The 24806-nt window shown below is 36.9% G+C and overlaps 1 protein-coding gene across 3 annotated transcripts in view; it reads left to right on the top strand.

Moving 5' to 3' along the window:
• The window catches only part of camkk1a (calcium/calmodulin-dependent protein kinase kinase 1, alpha a), a 123596-nt gene that overhangs the window by 21848 nt on the left and 76942 nt on the right, over positions 1 to 24806 (top strand). For all 3 annotated transcript variants that reach the window (XM_079815542.1, XM_079815543.1, XM_079815541.1), the window contains exon 2: positions 22244 to 22294. The gene's annotated coding sequence lies outside the window, so the exon portion shown is untranslated. The remainder of the gene's footprint in view (positions 1 to 22243; positions 22295 to 24806) is intronic.

Genomic DNA, 24806 nt, shown 5'->3' with positions numbered 1-24806 from the left:
ATGTAATTGTATTAAGTTGAAAGCATTTTTTTTCTTTTAGTGGTCATACTTTTGAACCCCACTGTATATAAATACATTTTAACAACAGATCTTTTTCTGTTTAGTCATTTTTGCTGCACATTAAGTTTTTATTTAGCTTGACATTTTCTCTTTGGTGATCTAAAAGGCTTCATTCTGGTTCTTGAGTATTTTGTGTCAGAAAGCACCGGTAGAGAGGAAACTCAAGCCTCTCTGTGGGAGCTGCTTCTCGCTGCTAAATGAGATGGCCAGATGAAACGGCAAAACTTCATTACTTTAGTGCTCTGTACTCAAAACTGTTAGAGCGGTCAGCTTTCAGTGGCTTTCATATATGACTTCAGATGAAATCTACTAAAATTGCCATGGTCATCTCACTGTGTATACAGACCAGGCTTCACCGCAGGAGTTATGGAGAGGATATGTTTTCACCAACCAATTAATCACATCTCTAGAGTACAGGGTTTGGAAATAAACAACCCCCAAAGCCCTCAATCTGGAGACTAATTCTTTCCTCAACAGATGGCAGGAGCTTGTAAACACATTTTGAGCGAAAATTTGAGCAAACCTTTTGCATTGAGGAAAGTTACTAAACATTGACATAGCATAGATGTACAGATGTGACGGCAGGGAGTCTTAGCGCAGAATTAACAGGTGTTTTTCTTCCCCCCTTTTTAGCTCATTGACAGAAGGAAAAATATCAGTTTAGAAAGGGAAGGAGCATTTTTGGAAAAAAATATGAATGTGAATCTTTGCAGTGAATCGATTTAAAAGTTAATTGATTCTAAACCTAATTTGAGGAGGCAAGGGAGGCAGTGTCTCCTCAAAAAGTTGGATGAATAAATAATCCATATTACAAAAATAAAACAACACACATATTACAAAATTTGACATTAAAAAAAGTATCACTCGTTTTTCTAAAGTAACACTGTTCAACAGTGACACCTAGGGATGGAACGATTACCGGTTTCACGGTAAACAACGATACAATGTACTGACGGTTAGTAATATCATTTAAAATTGAATTATCATTTTGAAAACTCGCGGTAAATCCTGTCCAGTCAGCATCAGTCAGAAGAAATGGCAGAAGGCAGTGACAGCGCCGGGAGGTCTTTCAGCTTTCTAAAAAAGAACCAAATCTGAGTTCATATTTTGGCTTTTACAAAAGTCCTGAGGGAAACTTAATCGAGGATGGTTACCCTGTCTGCAGAACATGCAAAAAGTTGCTGCAAATAGGGGGAAACACTTCAAATACGCAGACGCAAGGCAAGTGGACTTTGACCTCAATACTAAAACTACGTCTGGGAAATAATAACGTGAAACTTCCACAGAGAAAAGTTTGCAGCAAGTGGCTTTGAGCCAAAGACGAACTAACAAGTTCAGACAAGACTAGGGTGACATTTAAGGGATAATAATGTATATTCATTGTACACTTATTACACAGATTTTCTTTACCACATAAATAATTACGAGGACATATTGAATTAAGATTAATGTTTTAAATCTGACCTGTTTATAAATCCATTTTGTACATTGTACAAAGCAATTGTCCAGACAAGATAATCACAAGAAGCCATAGAGATAATTATAGTTGAATTAATAGTAAAGTCATCTGATTTCATTTTCAATACAAAGTTGCATTGGAATGAAACGAGAGCGTGCGTCCGTTGTGATACGTGGATGTGCGCTGTGTGTTATAATGCGTTGCTATTGACCTCGGTCATTATAAGGAAATGCCTCAGATTAGAATCTTGCTTAGACTACATAGAGCTGCTTGTTTTATTTGTTGTTTGTTGATTTTCAAATATAAAACTTGTTTGTTTGTGTGTGTGTGCATCTGTTCTTTTTGAACACTTTCATCTCATTATTTTGAACAAAACCATGACAATATTGATAATCGTAATAATTTGGGTCACTATAATCGTGATATGAAATTTTCATAGGTAAAGTTACAGCAGGAGGCCGCATCTCTCTTGCCTCCGCTGAGCCCATTGAGTTTTAACAGACCCCCCTAAAGCATGCTGTGGGTTTGGTGGGGGGTAATTGAGAATGAGTGGGGGAAAGTCACGTGAGAGGAGCCAATGCCTCCATTGCGCTATGATTGAATGTGATTGGGTTGTGGGGCAAAATCCCGCCTCTCGTTTTCATGCACATTCACAAATCGGTCTGAACGAACATTATGATGTTAATGGGAAGACTAATTAAAAAGTAAGTAAACAACTTCACCACTATCACTACTTTGTCATGTCAAAATCAAGCTCAAAATGGCCTGAAAACATGTTTTTAGTGAGCAATCAGCTTGGTGAAATTAAAGGTACTTGAATTTGCCTCCTTTATATATATATATATATATTATATATATTTTTTTTTTTTACGGATTATTGAGCAACACAAACAATTTATATTTTAATATTGATGCATATGAACTGGCAGGATGTGTAATAATGCAGCTAGAAGCAAAATTAACTGTTGCAAACTGTGAAGGAATTAACACTTCTAAATTATAAACTCTCCTTTAAGCTTGTTTTGCCCATCCATTACAAATGTCATAAACTGTATGGCTGTGAAGCACTGCCCTGATTGTCTATGAAGTGTTGAGGTGGTCACTGTGGGAACACTTAGACGATGACTCCAACCCACTTGAGTGTTAGAAGAAAATGGAAGAGATCAAATACCCTTTATCTCACTCAAATCGGCAATGACTTGAAAGCCATCAGTGACGCCTTCAGATGCATCTACAGGGAGACAGAATTTAGTTTGAAGAGAAGAGCGAAACCTATTCCCACTCATTTTATTTATCAGTATCAGCACAAGGATGGTTTGAAAATCCAACGGATGATAGAATGCATTAGTTACATCATTTGCGAATGGTTGTGTGGATTCCTCGCTTGCCGTAGAATTACACAAGGTGACCATGTTATTAACTTGTAGTTCTTTTGGTTCTTTTGGTCCGGATCAAAAATGAAAATTACAAATTTAGTCTTGGTTCCCATAGCATTAAAACCATCATTTTTAATACTGAACCTAAAGACACAAAACAAACAAACGAACAAAAACACTTATATTTTGTGATGGAACTTACCAAATATCCAAAACTATGCTGTTTGCTGGGCTAAATGCACTTGTATACAATAAGTATATTGCATACATGCAATGGTATTTATACCAGCTTAAAACTCACAAAGAGCTTAGAAAATATGTAGAGGTGTCAAAATAGCTCCAGGAATTCCTCCTTTACACACACAAATGAAGATCTGCTGCAAGACCGCGGTTCCGACGGCTGCACTGAATTGTAATGGAGCATTCTGTCATTTTTAAGGTCACATCTTGTGACATCACGTCCTGCTTTTGGTTAGTTTAGATGTCTTTGGTCTGTGTTGCGTTCATAGTTCAGTCGAACCGCTCCAGAGTTCGTTTGGAAGCGGGCCGAGACCCATCTTTTCAGTGGTCTTGGTCTGCTTGTTTGATGCGCACCAGGGTTCAGGTGGCAGCGCTCACACTTATTTAGATGAACCGCATTAACAGAGAAATCACACCTGAGTTTGTTTTAATCGAACCAACCCTGCCAAGTGTGAACACATCCTGGGACATTGATCACAGACATTTCTCAAAATTATTTTCCAACCTCTATAAATTATTTTATGTTGAGGTGAACAAGATGTCAGAGTTAATGATGACAGAACTTAAATTTTTGAGTGAACTGTCCCTTTAACATTCAAATAGATTTTAAATGCTGTTGAAGTATTGTTCAGTGTTAGTTCATCATCCTACCCAATGCATTAATTGATGTTAACAAATCGAATCTTATTGTAGAGTATAACCAATCACTCAATCATGCTGTTATGCTGTAATTTATTAATGTGAATTTAAAGAGTCATGAAGTGATGTGTTGATATTTGTGTGAAATATATTTTCGAGAACTATTGAATTATTATTTTATAATTATTGAGTTTATTTGCTCCTTTATGAGCTTGTCAGTTTAATGGTCTAAGATAGTGAATGGCAAATATTGACGTCTAATCAAGCTCGTTCAATTTCCAGACCTCATTTGAAAAAACATGACAATTGTTGGCGATATGTAAATCAGGCCTTGGCTAAAACTAGTCTAATATGGTGATTAGATATGAACCATTAAAACAGATTGCCTTCCCATCTGCATGGATTGGCCTGCTTTGGCAGACAGCTGGATCCTGAGAGAGAACACAAGACTGAATACACTTTTATCATAAAGCAGCACTCACTTTGCAGGGATCATTTTCTTATCGTGCGGCGACTGTTTTTGCCGAAGCTTAATTATGTTTCTATATTACGTTTTGTGTTGCCAATTGAGTTAGTTCATGAAAGTGAATGAGTGCAACACAGTTGCAACTTATTGTATTGTAATTAATTTGATTTGTGAAAGGGAAGTTTACTTTATACATTTGCATTGAAAATATTCCAAGGCTATTACTGGACATATGGAAATCCAGATCCAGACTGACACCTGTGTTATTTTAGTATAATTTATACTATTATACATACTACAGCTGTGGCCAAAACGTATTGGCAGTGACTTACATTTTGTGTTTTGCAAAATTTGCTTCAGTTGTTGTGGTGTTTGTTGTTTTTAGATTATTGTGCAGAGCGATCAGATGCATTGTATATATACACAGATCAGGCTTAACATTATGACATTATGATAGGTGAAGTGAATAACACAGATGATCTCTTCATCACGGCACCTGTTAGTGGGTGGGATATATTAGGCAGCAAGTAAACATTTTGTCCTCAAAGTAGATGTGTTAGAAGCAGGAAAAATGGGCAAGTGTAAGAATTTGAGTAAGTGTGACAAGGGCCAAATTTTGATGGCTAGACGACTGGGTCAGAGCATCTCCAAAACTGCAGCTCTTGTGGGGTGTTCCCAGTCTGCAGTGGTCAGTATCTATCAAAAGTGGTCCAAGGAAAGAACAGCGGTGAACTGGCGACACACTTCAATCCGAGTCCCCACACAAACATATTAAGTTTTCAGTCCATTTTATCATGAAATTCAAACGATAAATGCTGTTTTGACGCTCTTTAATGTGACGTGACTGTATAGTTTAGACGCGTCAGTTCAACTACAAGCAGCGGCTAGCAAGTGAACGCAATCATCTCTTCCTAAAGAATAAACATGAATTAATATATCTTAAGGTATGTTGAGGATACATTACAACTTACTGAAATGCATCATATGTCGTGTAATCCCTCAATCTGTGTTTCAACCGCGGAAAGACAATAAAACAACAGCTTGTAAACAATGTTACGTGCTTCCAGTCATTGTGTTCTTGTGTTATCAATGGTTATCAATGGAGTAACATCATCACTTTGCATCAAAATGGCCTTACATGCAAGGAAATTGCAGCAAAGAATATTGCACCTGAACAAACCATTTACTGGATCATCAAAAACTTCAAGGAGAGGGACTCCAGTACTGCAGTGATGAAGGCTTCAGGACGTCCCAGTGTCCAGCAAGCACCAGGGCTGTCTCCTCCTGAGAAATCGGCTACTAATTCGTGTTCCCACGTGTGCAGAGCTTGCTCAACATTGGCAGCAGGTGGGTGTGAGTGAATCTGCATGTAATGTACAGTGAGGCAAAGACTTTTGGACAACAAAAAGCTACATTTGCTCAACGATTGCACAAAGCAAAGAAGCCACTTCTCTCCAAGAAAAACATGAAGGACAGACTGAAATTCTGCATGAAGTACAAGGATTGGACAGAAGAAGACTGGTGGAAAGATATTTTCTTTGATGAAGACCCCTTTCGACTGTTTGGAACATCTGGAAAATCAATTGTCCGGAGAAGAAAAGGTGAATGCTACCATGAGTCCTGTGTCATGCCATAGGTGAAGCATCCTACGACCAGCCAAGTATGGGGTTGCTTTTTTGATCCAAGGGAGTGGGCTCTCTTACAATTCTGCCCAAAAACATTGCCATGAATAAAGAATGGCATCAAAACGTCCTGCAAGAGCAACTTCTCTCAACGACCCAGGAGCCTTATTGCAGTGGAGCTGTTTTTAGTGTCTAGTGTTTGTATCTCCTGATATGGCTAGCATCATGTTTGTCTTTTGGCAGAATGACCTTTCGCCACACATAAGCTGGGCCAAACGGTTCTATAAACCACTTCCACTTTCCACTTGAACTTGGTACGGCACAGCACGGCATGATTACAAACCGTTCTCGGCCTGGAATTCTCGGCATGGTTGGAATTTCAGGCTGAGAATGGTTTGTGCTGGTAGAATGCGTGTAGTGTCGTCACCACTCAGGATTGGTCACTTGTCTGTTGCCCGTATACCAGTTCCTCTGTAGCTGTCTAAGCACGCTATTTGAGAGATGTAAACACAAATTTTAATAATAAAATTTAAAGAAATACCTGATCATCCTCCATAATGCGGTCGCTATTTACATCTCATATAATCAGTAAACTGTTGCGTTACCAAGGCAAAGGCTGACGCAGTTGTATTACATTCCAAAGTGCGGCTGTTATCTGCCCCAAATGAAACCATATGGAACATGAAACCATATCTTTACCGGCTGGACCTGATCGGCACGGAATGGAACGGCTAAGCAAAGAAAACAGTTTGGCCCGACTGTGGAAAAGAGGCTATAGTGTTACACAGGGAGCTGTCATCTCACCATTATGCTTCTGTCCAGTGAGGTCTAGAGAAGAGACAGAGGACATTAGATGAAATGCAGACATTATCTATGGTCAGACACAGGCTATATTACAGTATTTTATATGTGAGTTTAGGCTTAATTATTGACAAAGCAATGCTGTTTTATGTCGATAGTCTTACAGCCAAAGCTAGTCAATAAAACAGCTCAGCCCTGTTCATTTATTACTCCTGTGAGATATAGTAATATACGGCATCATTAAAAGAGCCAGTTTGGATGGTAAAACTGTCACTATAATATGTAAATAGGATGTTAGTGTTGCATATTTTTTTTCAGTATTGTTATCTGCATAGAACATAAAAACCTTCATAATCCTCAAAGTACTCATAAATCTGTAATATGGAATGTAAAAAGGCTGTCCATCTACACTGTAAAAAATGTAAGGCCTCTCTAATTCAAAATTTTCTAGTGAGCAATCACATCTAAATTTTTCAATTGGCCAAATTGAATTTCTGTGAATTGAATTTTATCCATTGTGGCAACAGTCTGTTAACATGGGCTCAATTAGAAATAATATGTTGAGTCAATGGAAAAATGTAATTTACCAACACTGTAAAAAATGTCAGGCCTCTCCAATTAAAGATAAAATTGAAGTCACAGAAATTCAATTTGGCCAACTAAAAAATGTAGATGTGATCGGTCACTAGAAAATTTTGAATTGGAGAAATGTTTTACAGTGAAACTGAGATTGGTCCAATTAAATGTTTTAAATTGTAGTCACAATTGTTTATTTCTCACTGCCCAAAAGACAAAAATGACTAAAAACATTATATATATTAAGCAAAATACAGAACACAGACAACAGGGTTGACATTTTATCACATTACTTTATTAACAAGTAAATTCCAACACAGGATATTTGGTGAAAAAATACCTTATTTTCAATAAGGAAAAACTCTGAATATTCAAGAAGTCTTCTGCATAACAGGATGTCTTAATGTGGTGAAGAAAACGCGGCACTGCATAGGCTAAAAATCTGCAAATAAAAATAAAAACTAACATTAATGGCAAAGTTTCCCTGCATCACATCTGGCAAATGAAAGAACAGAAGTTCTTCATTATATAATAAGGATGAGACGAATGAATGGATGAATAAGAACATCACGAGCTTGACGTGTTTGATATTAAAAGGCAATAACTCAAGCCCTGAAAGAGGCCGACTCCAAATGCAATCTACCGGCACCGTGTTCAACGGTCGCATGGCGCACATATCACACAAATGACTTAATTTACTTATAACCTATTGTTTTAGACATATAAGACATGAGGAAAATAAAACTATTGGCTACCATTAGAGTAAACGAGGTAAATGAGAACACACGCATGAAACCAATGAATGCATGAACTCGTGATTATACAAAATGTCTTTTAAACTTCATACCGGGTCATGAAGCAAAACTCTGGAGAATAATTTCAGTGCTCAATACTCACCAACGTCTTGTGACGATGAATATCCCTATTCTCTTGGGAATGTTTGTTTCAGTCTTCAGTCCAGCACCGGCTGGTTTGGCTCTGCAGACTCCGCATTTGAAATCTCCACACAAACGGTTTTCCTCAAGCGCATTTTGCGCATGCGTATACAGTTTTTCGGCCGTAGGACTTGTTCATCCAACATTCGACTTCATAGATTGATTGAGCACAATTAAATATGTTCGGTGAAATATACAATTTTAGTTTTGAGTGAAGACCTTAAGCTATGATTATTAGTACAATGCATCTTTTTGAATGGGGATAATTATTTGGAAGTCATTAATTGGGCCAATATACAATGATCAATTTGCACAATTTTTACAATTTTTTATTTTTTTTTACAGTGTAATAGTAGGAGTAAAGTAAATTGATTCATAAAAGCCAACAGACAGTGCCAGAATCCCACGCGATGCTCAGGCTTGACTGTTCAAACTCAAAAAAGAAAAGAAAAGATGACTTCCTTTATTTTGAAACACATTATTTCCACAACTAAAATATTATATTGCCCTTTTACTTTAATGGCATTTCTGGACTTGCCGGAAGGGGTCAGCCCTTTTATGTTGTGTTTGCGGTTTTGTTGGTTTCATTCTTCATTGCGTTAAACACCACTTTTATATACAGTATTTACATTATTTTCTGCTGGATTTATGTTTTGTTTTTGCATAGTAGCGTTTATACAGAATGTCATCCGGGCTAGATTTAGTTAAAATTACATCAGAATTCCTAGAACTTCTTTTGAGAGGGTTTTATTTGATTATCAGCAACATTATGTCTTCTCCCTGATTTTGCGACTCCGAAAACCATTAAAAATGGCATTTTTATCTGAGTCAAAGCCATTACTATGTGCGCAGAGCTTGTAAACTCTCTCTCTTTACGCACACACAGTCAGTCCATGTCAGGTTGTTTTCCAGCTTCTCTCTTTTCAAGCCTCCAGTGCTCTTAATTGGTTTGCCTAGATGAAGGGTGACACAATTACACAGGCAATGGTACATTTCACAACATGTACTCAAAGAAGCACACCAATTTCTTTCCTAGAACAAGATCTCCTGTTAAATGTAGTCGTTTTTTTTGCATCCAGATTAGTTGTATTTTCCATGTAGAAAGAAAGTGGACTGTTTACATTTATGTAGCGAATTAGCTCAGAGGGGAAATATTAATAATTATTCATAACTCACAATGATTATTCATGATGATTAATTATGAATATTTGAATCAGTTAATGAGATTAACTTGATGTAGCTACATTAACATTACAATCAACCAATAATCAAGTATTGATTATTAATTAATCCTAAAAAAAGGATATTTTTCATGGCCACAGAAAAATAATTCTTCCTTTATATTTACATAAGCGCTTAGAACGCATAACAAGATCGATCATTTAAGTCATTTTGTTTGCAGGTAGGGAGTCAGAACCAAACATATATTGTGCACAAACTTTATTAACTAAATCACGGACAAGACTAAACTAACATAAAACATACATACACATCACACATACATGGTAAGAGGCAAAGTTGAAGTGGTTGAAAAACCCGGTTGGATGAAACTAATGGAAACACCTGGGAGAAACCATCATTGATAAGCTCCTTTGTCTGAACAAAGGGGTTTACAGTTTTACTAACTACACAGCGCTTTGTATTTTGTACATTACTTGCATTTAGCCTGAGCTGTAGAAGACCGTCCGAGATGAAAGCGCAGGAGAAAGTTTTGATAGTTCGGTCCGATGGCATTGAAGTGGCAATCGATTTCTTCTGCATCAACTAAAGAAGAAATGATGAGCTTGCGTGGTTATTTCGACTCCGTCGAGGTTGAGGAAGTTGCACATGGCTTGAGGTGTTGGGCCCGCTGGCCCACTGGCCATGTGGTGGCATCGGGCTTCCTGTCCCTTACACGCACATGGCTTGATGTGTGTGTGTAGGCCTTATCGGCCTGGCCTGCTGATAGACAGCCAAGGTGACGCGTCGAGAGAGAAGAGAGAGAGGGCGGATCTGTGCGTCTCTCCTTAAAAGTTTTGGGAGATGTCCACACCCCTTCAGTCAGAGAGCCAATCGTATTCAGGCTTTTGGAGGGAAAGTTTTACGATCCTTTGTCTCAAGCAGATCGTTTGCAGATTGGTTGCTGATGAAGGAACTATTAAAGATTCTTGTAATACTTAGGGATGGGCATTTTTGTCAATTTCTCATTTCGATCATCGATAGGTCTCAAAAACGAGTACTCGAGTACTCGGGGGAGGGGCATGTGAAGGGTGCGGGGCATGCCCGTCATTGAGATAATGAAAATACTGTTATGAAAATGGTTGTTGACAAACACAAACATGACATGAAAACAGGTATATGAAAACATGAACATATAAAACTAAAAATAACTGCTAGATTATGATGCATAAATGTCTTTGAAAAAGAAACATCTTTATAAAATGACCGTCTCAAATAACCAAGTCAATAATATCGAGCATTGCATTTGAGCTGAAACTGAAATAACACCACCCTGCAGAACTTGCCAGCTGCTTAATAAACTCAACCAAACGCACCCTATATCAGATTAATATTAACCTATTACAACTTAAATCTACACAAAAGGAAGTGAATGCGCACGTGAACTTCAGCGTGCTAGATTTGACAGGCTATGGTTTGAAATGGAACATTTTGAATGCGCTCTTCCCTTAACAACGCTGATACACGGACAACGAAAGCACACAGAAACAACATTTTATTAAAATCGTACATCATGCACTTAATTTTATTATTCATGATCGAAGTGTTTACAGACTGCGCGTTTTCAAACTCATAACGAAAAACAACTTTATATAAACTAGGTCTACTGTTAAAAAATATGAGAACAGTATAGCACTGCTGCATTACTAATATCACTGATTGTGAGAAAGAAATAGCCTATCTAAAAATAATATGACCGTCTCTAAACCATAATGTCGAGCTTTAATGCATTTGAGCTGAAACTGAAGAGAATATAGCCGGTATAACGGCAGCGCTTTGCTAGCTTATTAAGCTCAACCAAACGCGTTTTATATTAGATTAATCAGATATAGACGACATAAAAGTAATCTTACAACGTGCATCTGCAGAAAAGGACGCGTATGCGCACATGAACTTCACGCATTAGTCTGAGTGTTCTCGCTAGTTTCTCTGTGGATTTGCTTTAAAAGCTGATACACGGGGAACTAAGCACAGAGAATTTACAGCATTCTATTTCCATCGTGTTCTCATTATAATGCTATGATTGGCGCTGCACATCTTGCACTAAACATTTAATGATCACAGTGATTCCAGACATCACTGCTACGCACGCCTCACGTTTCACTTTATTTCGCCGCGGTCTGGAGGCGTGCTGTATAACGCTAACCAATCAGACCTCCGGTACCGCGCAAAACGACGCAATAACCAATAAAAAAGAGACAAATATTTTTTTTTTAAGCTGTCACGTTTGAGTACTCGATTACTCGACCACTGTTGCCCATCCCTAGTAATACTAATATGTTGCACAGGTATCGACATATCATATACACAATCATTCAGATCTTTTAATTACAACTTCGTAGACACCAAACATGCCATACACATGATTTTCATTAACCAATTCTGAAACATAAATCCAACAGAGATTAAATTAAGACATAGACCAAACCCTTTAAAAGAGAAATCATGAGATGGATATGTGTTTATATATTTCTCAAGTGGTTATATATAGGCTATATGGTTTTAAGATGGTTTATTTGTAAAAGAATTGAGTGTCACAGCTCTCTGCACATTCTTTATAGTCGTAAACCTTATCAGTTCTTTTGTGTCCTGTAACCAGAGGCCTTTTCCTTGCTCTCATGGGCCTTTTGGGGGGATGGGTCCATAGACCTTCAGAATGAGTTCTAAAGATTATTTATTAACTTGGACAAATAATTGTGTCTGATTTGTCTCAGTCGCTACATTTAGGCTATGTATTTAAATGGCCAGTCCATCTCACTGATCATTCATTAAGGTGATGGTGGTAAAACTGTACAATAAGGTTCAGGTTGTTAAGATTAATTAATGCACTACTAGGTATCATAAACTAACAACGATACTTTTCTCTTCATCATAGAATTCTGAAATCCTATCTTACGTTTTCCACAAAAATATTAAGCTGCAAAACTGTTTTTCAACTCATTAATTATGAACAATAGCAAAATAAGCATTAATTATTAAATGCTGTTCAATGAAATTGTTGTCCATTATTAGTTTGTGTTATCTAGTGCATTTAACAAGTATTAGCAAATTGAACCTATACTGTATTATAAAGTGTTACTGATTCAGCCGTTCTTGAGTGATAGCTGTCCAAACACGGGTCTGTCTTCGCCTACACTGTCAAGCTTTGAGCCATCTAAATCCTTTGTGGATCTGTGAGAGTAAGTCTCCTCATTAAAATGCCCTTTTGTATCCGATATAGCAGCCAGGAAGCCAAACTAACAGGAGGATTAATGTGCATAAGACCATGTTATTGTTGCATCTTCTACATTTAACTTTTTCATTGTTTCTGTAAATGCCAGAACATGGTAATGTCTTGTGTCTCAGTAAGCTATGTAAATATTCAGTTGCTTGAAGGACTTGTAATGGGGTAGGAAGAGCCATGTTTGTGTTTGTAAGACATGTCCTCCTCATTGGGCTGTTTTTAGAGGCACACAGTGTGAGTTGGGTGAGGTCCAGACTCTCTCAGGACAACCATGAATATCCACCATTCATCATTTATGAATGATGATTACCATCGACTAAATTTAGTGCTGTGTGTGTTTTCTCTCTAATGCATCCTCACTGTTTCTAGAGTTTTTTTTCAGTTGGGATATCCCCAGATGGATCCAATCCCCACAGCTTGCTTTATCTATGTCAAACGCACATCTTGTTGTCTGATTATGCGTGTCTGAAAGTTTTATTTGGATATGGGAAATGGGAAAACACCAGAAGCTCCTCCACTTATGCCCCACCCACACTGGTTGTCCTGTTCCTGGACAGGCGGTGACCTGTATAAAGGGACGCACTGGAGGTCTTAGCAACGTCTTATGCAGTGCAGGGAGGGGAACACTCTGGATGTCCCATGTTATGAACAATAGGTTCTTCTTCACCTAGGTCCCCTCCCTCTCCCCCGGTAGAACCGGATCATGCCTCCATCCACCAGCCGACCACTCAGGAAGCCCTCGGTCCGTGTGAGTAAATGAAACGAGGCGCTTCTACCTCTCTCCATCTGCTAATCCCAAATTCAGTAGCTGGGGGTTAGTAGGGCGCATAGAGGTTAGCTCAGGATTTGGCAGGGAAAGCGCCTGCTGCTATTTTTGCTCTTAAATATGTCTCTGACTCGTCTTTTAACAGTCTGTGGAATGACGAAATACTAAACGTCTTCTCTTGATGACAAAAGAGATATAGAGTGAGCAACTATGGCTGAAGTAGCTTCACTGAGATAATCTGCGTTATTCAATTAAAGTGACCCAGATTATAGCCTGACACACTCAAACCTGACACTCCACACACTCTCTTAAGTCGCTTTGGATAAAAGTGTCTGCTAAATGCAACTATAAATGTAAATGAAAATGTGTGTTTTGAATGCTCCAGATATGCTGTAGATGTTGCAGGATAGAAGAATAGATTTGACAATGTGAACACCATTCTATTCATTTTTCTGTCTGTCTAATTTATTTATTAAAAAAAAAAAAAAAAAAAAAAAAAAAATCCTATGTGTTCTGTGTTAGATTAACTGAGACTTGTTACAGCACTTGCATACTGTAGCCTCTGACTGTTGTAGTTGCTTCTACTGGTCTCATTTGTAAGTCGCTTTGGATAAAAGCGTCTGCTAAATGACTAAATGTAAATGTAAATGTAAACACCAACTGTTTCTTGATAGGTGTAGCAATACCCTACACCCTGGGTATTGCTACAGAGGGCCAGAGGGCTTTGGTGAGTTTCTAAATGAAAGAATGTGATTATATGGAACACAACGTTGTGGTCTTTGTGTGTCAATGCTGCTTATTTGGCTTTTAGTTCTAAATGAAACCAGATCTCAAGCTTGATTCCCAAGCGTGTAATCCAATTTTACCTCTGACCTCAACTGAGACTTTCATTTGATTTATCATGGTGAATTTCAGCTTTAATTACACTAATGTACCCCGCACCGAACATGCAAGGAACATTTGAGAAATATTAAGATTGTACTGTATAGTTTAAGAAGTACTTTTTTTGTCACACGTCTTATTAAACAGAATTCTACAACATAAATCATAGTAAAAGCTTTATAATAAATAATAAAAGTCTTGTGAAATAAATGTTTGAATATCTTGGTAAATATTACAATTTAAAATAACTCTTTTATATTTTAATATATTTTAAAATGCTATATGTTTCTGTGATGGCAAACCGGAATTTTCAGGATTGTTACTCCAGTCTTCAGTCTCACATGATCCTTCAGAAATCATTTTAATATGCTGATTTGAAGCTCAAAAAACATTTATTATTATTATTAACTGTTGTTTTGTGGAAGGTGTCATATATTTCAGGATTCTTTAATGAATAGAAAATTCAAAAGAACAGCATTTATTTTTATTTTTTCTGTCACAATGTAAAGGTTTTTACTGCCACTTTTGTTATTAATTTCACTGGCAAAACAGAATTGACATGCTTTCATTTGGTGCTTCATGCTGGAGATGATGTGTGTAATTTTAAAAAAAGAAAAGAAAGAGGTTTATTGGTAAAGAGAGAAATTATGTTTTGCTTTTTGTCAGCTATTCTGGAGAGTTTTGGAGATGGTGTTTGTTATCTATGTATCCATAGTGCACTCTTTTGTAAACTAATGTCTTTAGAACCATTTGAAATCCTCTATGGTTGTCTGATTTTATAAATTCAAATGAAGCATTTAAAATGAGTCAGTAAGGAGGCAAGATGAGGTGCTCCAGATAAAGAGGAGGAGGATTGCATGATTGTAAAAGGAGTGTAGGGTGGAGAATGAATGTCCCTTGCATGCTGCCCCCATGTGAACTGCACTCACATTAGCACGTGTGTGTGTGTGTGTGTGTGTGTGTGTGGTTTGAAATGGATCCTTCTTAAGAGCTTAATGGCTGCAATATAAAGCTGTTGTTGATTGTAAAGTAGATGCTGAGACTGCTTCCCATGATTTTCCCATCACATCTCTTCATTTTCTTGTCCGTTTTTAAAAATTGACCTTTAAAACATAATATGTTTCTTTAAATGACAGTGACAAGCAACTTGGCATGCAACATTTTAAAAAATGTGGTGCGGTTGAGATGACACAACACAAAAATAGTGAAATAGTGAAGTTGTCTTCATTGGACAAATCGACAGCAAAAAAGATGGCTTAGACTGATAGGCTTATGCTTGATATGGAAATTAAAAAATATATTGACTTCTGAAGCCACATTTTATATCTGTTCTTCTAGGGTTGTGCCGATAGACAATAGTATTTTGTATCAGCGATAATCAGAGATATTGCCGATGGCTGATGCCTTTTACAATATCAAGACGATAATTGGCTCATTTTCCCATTAATGAATTGAATTATTATTATTATTATTGTTATTATTATCAGTCTAATATTATTCTCAAATTAATATTAGGACTTACAATTAATTTGCCTTCTCTAATTTAATAGCAACATCAGGCTAACTGCACTTGATGGTTTTAACATTTTTTAAAATGTTTTTAAAACAGTCTACAAAACTACATCCCGAATCAAAATTGAATTACAAGGTAATCTACTCGCAAATTGTCAGTAAAAGATACACATCATTCAGATGTTGTTTAAGCCAAGGTGAAAACAGCATTGCTTTGTTTTGTTTCCATATCACATTAACAAAATCATTTAATGACACTGATAACACTAATAATACAATTACAAAATATTAATAATAATATTATTACTAAAAATATATAGGCCTAATAATCTTTAGGTCTAAACACAGCACAATAATCAGTCATCGATGAAAATCTAAAGCAGCTTCAAACACAGACTTAAAAAAACCCAAAACTTATTTAAAAAGAAATATTGATTCTTCTCATGTTTTCACTATCATTGATGTAAGGTCCACAAGAGAAATATTAAGACATTAAATTGAGATGGATCAGCACTGAGGTATAGATTCTGCTCTCTTTAGAGAATTAATCTGCCGTGCAATCTCTGATGCCAAAAGCATGGTTCGTTTTTGTTTTCACTTTCAGGGAATATTATAATTGACTGTGTTTAGAGACTTCTTCACCGGCATAACTCGTGCAATGTTTGCAAATGGCATGTGTGATATCCACAAGCTCACCTTTTGAGTTAAATATTTCTATGCGACGTGACATTTTTCTTCATCACCAAATCCAACTTTGCTTGCAAAATGATAGAGAAAAAGATTCTCATTTCCTGCAATAATAAAAAGAAGTAAATCATTAAATAAATGAGTAAATAAATAAGTAAATTAATAATCAAATAAGGCTGACAATCTCACAGGCTGACGATGGGACAATATATAACTATGGAGCGTATCGCCCAAGCCCAACTCTAATCTATTAATTGCTTTCATCTGCCACAGTGATGTCTTTAAAATATATTTATTTGTGGTATCTCGGCAAATTTTAATATGTGGTTAATTGTGATGAATATCGTGTAAATAAGTTGAGGAACAATTTTAAATGATTTACAGCCTTAGTTTATATTACCTCTTCCTCTTTTTTTTTTTTCTCCCTGTTGTCATCAACTTCCTGTTGTCACTCCAGCCTGTTCCTCTCTATCTCTCTGTCCTCATATTGTGTCCATTCTTAGTGTGGGATTACCAGTGATTAATGAATCAGTCTGATCACACCACATCAGCAGTGAGGATTAGTCTCTGCTGTCCATTACTGTATGAATGAAGGTCTCCCTCATTCACTGTACTAGCTCCATATGTAGATCAACAGTTCCACCATTCCACCATTATACTAATTAACCAGATTATAGTGTTATATACATTAAACACATTCCCACGTACTGAATGATTAACATGCTAGATGCCCATTAAAACCATGATATTTTCTTATTAGTGTAGCTACTTTATATATGTTACAGTCAGTGTTGGGAAGGTTACTTTGGAAATGTAATAGGTTACAGAATACAAGTTACCCTATAGTTATTCAAATGTAATAATGTAGTGTATCTATTTCAATTACTTTAAAGTAATGTAACTGATTTCATTTGATTACTTTTTGATTACTTTTCTATTTTCCAGCACTGGAGCGCATTTTTATCACTCTCAGACTAGTTGTAGCCTAAAGCTTTTTAGCGGCAATGTGGATTGATGTAATTGGCAGACGTGGTCACTGCAAAACAAATTCAAACGAGAACCAATCAAAAGCAAATAGCATCGCTTCACTAAACGGCCTTTAAATGGCAGGAGGCATCATGCACATCAAAAACAGGCAAAGCAACAAATTAATATTGTTCAACATATCCTAGCTTTTTACAAAAAATATTCAGATGTAACACATTTTGTAATCATTAACATTTTCATAAGTAACTGTAATTTAATTTCAAAAATTTTTTCACAGTAGCTGTAACTGATTACAGTTACATTTATTATGTAATTAAATTACGTAAACTAGTTACTCCTCAACACTGGTTACAGTGACAAGAAGATGCTTGTGGCTTGGGTTTAACATTAGGCTGTGAATGCTAGACATTGGTTCAGCATGCGCACAAATGCACATACATCAATGCTAGTTAAAGCTGTTAGGTCTGGCCATAACAAGCAGTAGTGCTGTCTGTAGGTCAGAGCACATGCCCCTAGGGGCTTCAGACATTAAAGCTGTTAGCTGGATCTGTGATACTGAACTTACAAAGTGTATCTCGTGTAAGTCTAAGAAAATTCAGCCTCAGTTTTAATGGTGTTGCGTTTGTATTTTACAGGAGATAGGAGTAAATGTTATGCTCTTCTTTTTCAGCCATTAGTGCTTTTAAGTATATAATTGATAATCCCACAATTCAAAATTATTTAATGATTCATTAAGAATTACAAAAAAACAGGTGTCAATTCAGAAATACACCACTGTTCAAAAGTTTGGGGTCAGTAAGGTATTTTTTCATAGAAATTATGACTTTTTCTGGAAGGATGCATTAAATTAATCAAAAGTGAGTGTAAGGACAATTATAATGTTAAAAATATTTCTATTTCAAATAAATGCTGTTCTTTTGAACTTTCTATTCATTAAAAAATCCACCAAAATGTTAATGCTGTTTTCAACAATGATGATAAGACGTGTTTCTTGAGCAGCAAATCAGCATATTAGAATGATTTCTGAAAGGATCATGTGAAACCGAAGACCGGAGCTGAAAATTCAGCTTTGCCATCACAAGACAAAATACATTTGAAATTATATTTAAATAGAAAACGGTTATTTTACTTTCTAAAAATATTTCAATACATTATGTATTATGTATTTTGATCAAATAAATGCAGCATTTCTCTTTTTCTTCTTTTTCTTTAATGCCCAGAAAGGGGTATAAATGTACAGTACTTGCCCAGTAACAACAATCAAAGACATTATATATTGTTGTGATTGTTGTGACAAAATCATTAATTTCATTTGTGTTATTTAATATACATTCTAACAATGATGAAACAATTTGTACTTTGAACCTCTCCACCTATTGTACAAATTATCTCTTGTTCATGTAGGTCGATGATTTGAGCTTGTCATATTGTGAAAGACATTAAGGTATTGTTGTCACTTATAAGTGCCCACTAAATTCACATCTCATGTTCCAGGGGGCCCTTTAAGTATATGGATAACAGAGAGGCCCTGAGCCATTTGCTGAGGGGACCCTGCAGTCTTCATGCACAGTAATGTGTTTAAATTAGTTTCTGGTTTCAGACCGTCTCTAAGCGGTTGCCTTTGTTGTACCTGCCTGATATCCAGTAGGGCATCTCTCTCTTTTTCTCTCTCTCCGTAGTATAGATGATATGTTAAGTTCTTTCTTTCATCATTGCAGAGCGTGCAATTGAAGTTTCTCCCTGAGAATAGTTATCATTTGGCCATTCAGCCTCTCACGCAGGCATTCTCTGACAGCCTCCTCTGAAATCCCCATCCCACTTGAGTCGGCTGGCAGCTCTGTTTTGTTCCCTTGTGGACTTGAATAGGTTTTAATGGTCCTGCTTTATGTTTGAAATTAAGACTTGTGGCTTAAGACAGCAAACAAAGACTCAAGAGCCCTGTGACATGTGCCTCATCCAACATTTGCTCTGAAATCCAGGCCTAGTCAGCATAACTCCAACATAACGGCTTTGGGGCTTGTCTGAACTCTCTACAGTCAACAGACCCAAACATCTTTTCGGGAGGAGGCAGACAAGTTGTGTTGGCTGGTTCTCTTGCATGTAGAGTGCTTGACCTTTTTGTGGTCTTTTCATCCACATCGTACTTCTGAGAAGATGGCAGTCTGGATGCCTGCTGGAAAAGAGGGCTGTTATTCTTCTCTTACTGAGTGAAGGCACTTGAGCTTGTCTGCTGCCCCTCTCTGTTTACTAAGTTTAGAAATTCCCCATTAACCATCTGTCTCGAGTTCTGCATGTAATAATTGTAACTAGAATGAGCATTAGCGTACAGTGGCCAAAAATGATGGCCGGAGGGGATATTTGAATATGATATATTGGCCACTAAGCGTGGTTAAGGTATTAAAATGACAAAATGATTTGGCAAGAAAGGTGATCTCCAGCATTTTATGGAATATGGATTTTATGGTATTTTACGCAAAAGATTTATAGAAAAACCAAAAGCTCACAGGAAATAAAGCATACATGGGCTACAATGTACAATTGTTGGTTCTCCATTTTTGTGATTTACATTTGCTCTCCAAACATATCCTCCATACTTGGCTACATTGTGTTCAGCAGGGTTCCCAAGTATTGGTCCATTTTCAAAATGCCAGTAACTTTGTAGATCCTTCATACACCTGCAACAGACATGCGTCCCCTATACCATTATGTTTGCCTATGTATGCATGCCTTTTTTTTTTTAAATTAAAACACCCAATTCGTCACCTGCAAACCGTCGTACCTCCACCCAATGCAAATTTTGTCTTGTCGGACTGCAGAACATGGCTCCAATCTTCCATACTACAATCCTGATGTTCTTTGGCAAATGTAATTTTTTTTGTTGTTGCAGTTGATAAAAATAATAAAGGGTTTCTTTACTGGTACACAACCTCTCAATCCAGCCTCTTGTAGCTGTTAGCTGACAGTTCAAGATAAAATTGGAGGTTCCTCACAATTGCACGTCTCATCCAGGTCTTTAGAAGCTGTTTTGTGGTGGTCCCACATTCAGGTGATCTTCATCCACCGGTCAAAATGCTCAATAGTCTTCCTTGACCAGCCACAGCACTTAACATTCTGCATGGTAGTAGTGGTCTCACTGTGTTTTGAAATAATTCGGTGGACATTGTGACCATTCACTTCCTGCACATGAGCCATATGCAAAACACATTGACCAGATTTTGCCATTTTAACAATATTTTCCTTGGTGGCAGAGGACAGCTCCTTCCATATGGGCATTTTCACTAAAACCCACAAAATAACATAATATAGCTAATACCTGCCACCTAGTGATTTATTGAAGTGGGAATAATTAGTGCAAGCTAGTATGACCATTTGGCCAAAAATGACGTCCACACTATTTGGTATGGTATATTTGGTCTGGTTTCATTGCGTCATGACAAATGATACCATTGAAACATGGAGCTTAAAACATTAGTTTTACACTTCAGGCACAACTTCACAACATGCATACAAAATATGTAATAAAAAGTTTGAACAATTTTACTAGGTCGGACATCACTTTTGGCCATTACTGCATGTTCTGTGTTTTATCACTCTCTGTAAGAACTCTCTTAAGCTCACCACGGCTGTATTTATTAGATTTAAAAATGCAGTAAAAACAGTTATTATTATTACAATTTTAAAATAACAGTTTTCTATTTGAATATATTTCAAAATATCATTTTTCAGCAGCCTTCCATCTTCAGTGTTGCATGTTCCTTCAGAAATCATTCTTAATATGCTGATTTGGTGCTCAATAAACACATTATCAGCGAACAGTTTGTGCTTCTTAATATTTTTGTGGAAACTGTGATGCTTTCCCCCCAGTATTCTTTGATTAATAGAAAGAACAAAATAACAGCTTTTATTTGAAATGGATGTTTTGGCAACATAATAAATGTGACTGAGGGTCACTTTTGATCAATTTAATGCATCTTTACTGAATAAACGTATTATTTCTTTCAAGAAAAAAGTCTTATTGACCCCAAATGTTTGTATTATAAGTTGCACAGTGTTGTCATTGCTATACTTTTCAACAACAAAAAAATGCCTCCTGTAGGCTTATTATACTGCATACAATAACAACGCCAAACTGAAACTGGGAAAGATGGTTTAAAAGTTTCTGGGTTGAATGTTGATATCAAAACAGATTGTTCAGATCTAAACAGATCTAAGATACTTGATTTTTAGTCATAACACTATTTTGATCAAATTATTTACTGTGATTTGCCACTGTAGATATTGTCTTGTTTACAAAACTCTGTACTATTTGCCAAGTGTTATTAATGTAGCAGAAACAGGAGGCACATAATATTACATTTAAAAGATTTGTGTACTTTTTCTAGTGATCATGGTAGCAGTAATTCATCCAATGATGGAGAAGAGTGTTAAAACCAGGCATATATCTAGATGTGGTGTGTTTTTTAAAAGAGCTGATTCATTCGTCCTAGTGAATTGTGCCTTTTCCCTGTTATTATCCATTTTCCATCATATAGATTATAAATGCTAAATCACCTGTAGATCACCTTCAAAATATTTGAATGTATAATTTTTTGATGATACTTTCAGATTACTTGTATGTCTTCCCAGTAGTGCTAACAGGTATGTACTTTGAGGAGGAAGTAAAGCTCATGTTTCAGGATGGGTACACAATATTTAATTTTAATAACAGGTTTTCTAGCATATACTCCTTGTGTTGACATAAACTCATACTAAGTTAACAGTTTTTTTTTGTTTGTTTTTTTGCATCACTCACAGGTTGCTTTATGCTGTAGGGAGACTGGAAGAAACGTTGAATGCAATACTGAGGTGAGTCCTACTTCACCTTGATAAGATCCACTTTATTATCACTGCCTTAGTTTTGCAATTATTTTTGACTGGTCCTTTTATAATATCACACTTTACACCTGATTGCATCAATATGTTTGTTGATCGCTCTAAAAGGGCAGCTTCTACTGTCTGTAAGTGGCATATTAAACCCTCATACTGTAATCTGTCTAGCTGTTCCTCCATGTGTGAAATCCCATTTGTATTCATCTGCATGTACATTGGCCGTGTCCTCAATCACTGTACGCTCCAGCAGTTTAAAGCCTGTCAATATTCATCTCATCAGTGCTCCCACTCTCCCTCAGCGCTTACCAGCCTCTTAAAGGGAAAGTAATAGCCGTTTATGGACTCTTCAGACGGTAAAGTCCCCGAAACTCATGGCAAAGTTCTGTTTCGTTCTTCGCTTAGGGGTAAAACAAAGTTCGAAATACGTGACCAGCGGTAGCGAACATCTGACACCGCCCACACTGCTGAGAGCGACGGTTAGATGAATATGTAAATATGTGCAGCACGCTAAACACACAACAAAATTGAGAAAACAGCAAGCATTTTTTTTAAAGCATAAAGAAAAGCATCTGATCATAGTATGTTTGCAAGAGCTTTGAAATTCGGCACTCTAGTTAAAATCACGCCACGTTTAATTACATAGCACTTTATACAATAGAATGCTTAAAATTTAAGCAGCTTTACTGTATTAAACATGAAAAACTGTGTCAGTGTCTCGTTTCATCAGAATTACAACTTAATTTTTTCTACTATAAAGCAGCTCTCCAGTGTGTTCAATTTTTTCACTCGCGGACGTCTGACCTCGACGGACTAAATAGGAGAAATTAACCAGAAAAGATTTCCACAAGAAAGAAGGCGGAGCCTTCGTGCACACCTACCTATTACGTAATCGCCACAGAGCAATGGGAGTACAAAGGTGTTAACCAGCCAGAGCGAATTTTTCCAGAAAGTTCGCTTTGGCCAGCTGTTTTGAAGTCCCAAAACGAACTCCAAACATAGTTAGTTTTGGCCTGATTTTGTTCGAAATTAGATCACATCAGTTCGTCTTCAATTTCGCTTGAAGTATATCAGGGCCTTAATAAACCGGTACCTTGTACCTGTACCCTAGTGCTTCATGTTTTGTAGCAATATTTTTTCTATGCATTTGGATGTACAGCAGCTAGAAACAGTTTGGGTTGAATCATGTATTTTTTAGTGGCCAAACCCCACTAACATGCTTTAGAATATATCATGAAAAATGCATATTAAATGCATTTACTATTGCATATTAAAAACTGACAGTCAGGCTACCCTTAATGTAAAATAAGTGTGGGTTTGGTTTAGTTTAGCCTTTGCTTTCATCCAATAAGTGTTCAACTGGTTTCACTACAGATGGACAATTGACAATTTTGTAAATGTATAAACAAAAGCCAAAGTGTAATTTACAGCCTTTGCATGATTTTAATGCTTAGTTTTGTTTCATGTCCTTAGCAGCTAATTATTCAATGCACATAACACATTTTTGACAGGCCACGCTATTTTGATCATGTTTACATTTACTTTGTGTACAATCATTTTCCTACTAAGTATCTTGTTATCAGATAACAAGACTTAATATCCTTGTCATTGTGTTTCTCAACTAAATGTATCCTATTTTAAGGAGTTTTTGGAGTGTCGTTTGTTCATGGTTTTAGAGGATAAGGGCTTGTTGTGCAACCCAGCCACGTTGACATCTGCCTAACTTAACTTCTACCAAGTGACATATGGATGTGACTCCCTTTTAAAATTAAACATTTATTGTGTTGTCCTACATATATATGTTCATATACTTGCATTTTAACCATTGCATTAGCATTTTTTCTATGACTCAATAAGAGCACCCACCAGTTGAGAACCACTGTTGAAAATGTTTTTAAAGTTTATGGTGACACACCATTCATTATGTTCTATTTCAAAGCACATCTTTCTCCCTGTGTTTAGTCAAGCGATAGTTTGCTGTTTATCTTGTCTAATAGCACATGGTTCCAGCTCTAGATCAACACCCACTGACTGGTACAGCGCTAGAACCGTTTGGGCGCTGTTCCCTCACAGTTTGCATCAAAGCTTTGGTGTTGAATTGAAGTGAGAGGAGGCAGAACGTGGGCATGGAGCGTTGCAGTCGTTCACCTCTCCTCCTCCTGTTTTCCCTCTTCACATCTCCTTCACTTTGCTCTGTGAATTCCTCCTCATCCGGAGGGACTCGCTTTAACAGCCGCATAAATGCACTTTGCTTCTACAAAGACGCCTGCTTGAGCTCAGCTCTGCCAGTGCAGGAAAAAAGTATGTACGTCCACATTAAAGTCTGCACACTGCATACAGATGTCATGGATTGAAATGGATATCCAGCACCTGGGAGAACAATTGAAGCATCTGTGAATGCAAACTCACACTCACACACAAAAAAACACGATGTGAGTTGTATTCTCTCTAGCAGGAGCTGACAGGCCTGTCTAGAAGAGTTTTGAAAGTC

This window comes from Gobio gobio, assembly GCF_949357685.1.
Source record: "Gobio gobio genome assembly, chromosome: 4".
NCBI lineage: Eukaryota > Metazoa > Chordata > Actinopteri > Cypriniformes > Gobionidae > Gobio > Gobio gobio.
Note: the sequence above shows the minus strand (reverse complement) of the source record. Positions and strands in the feature narration are given on the sequence as shown.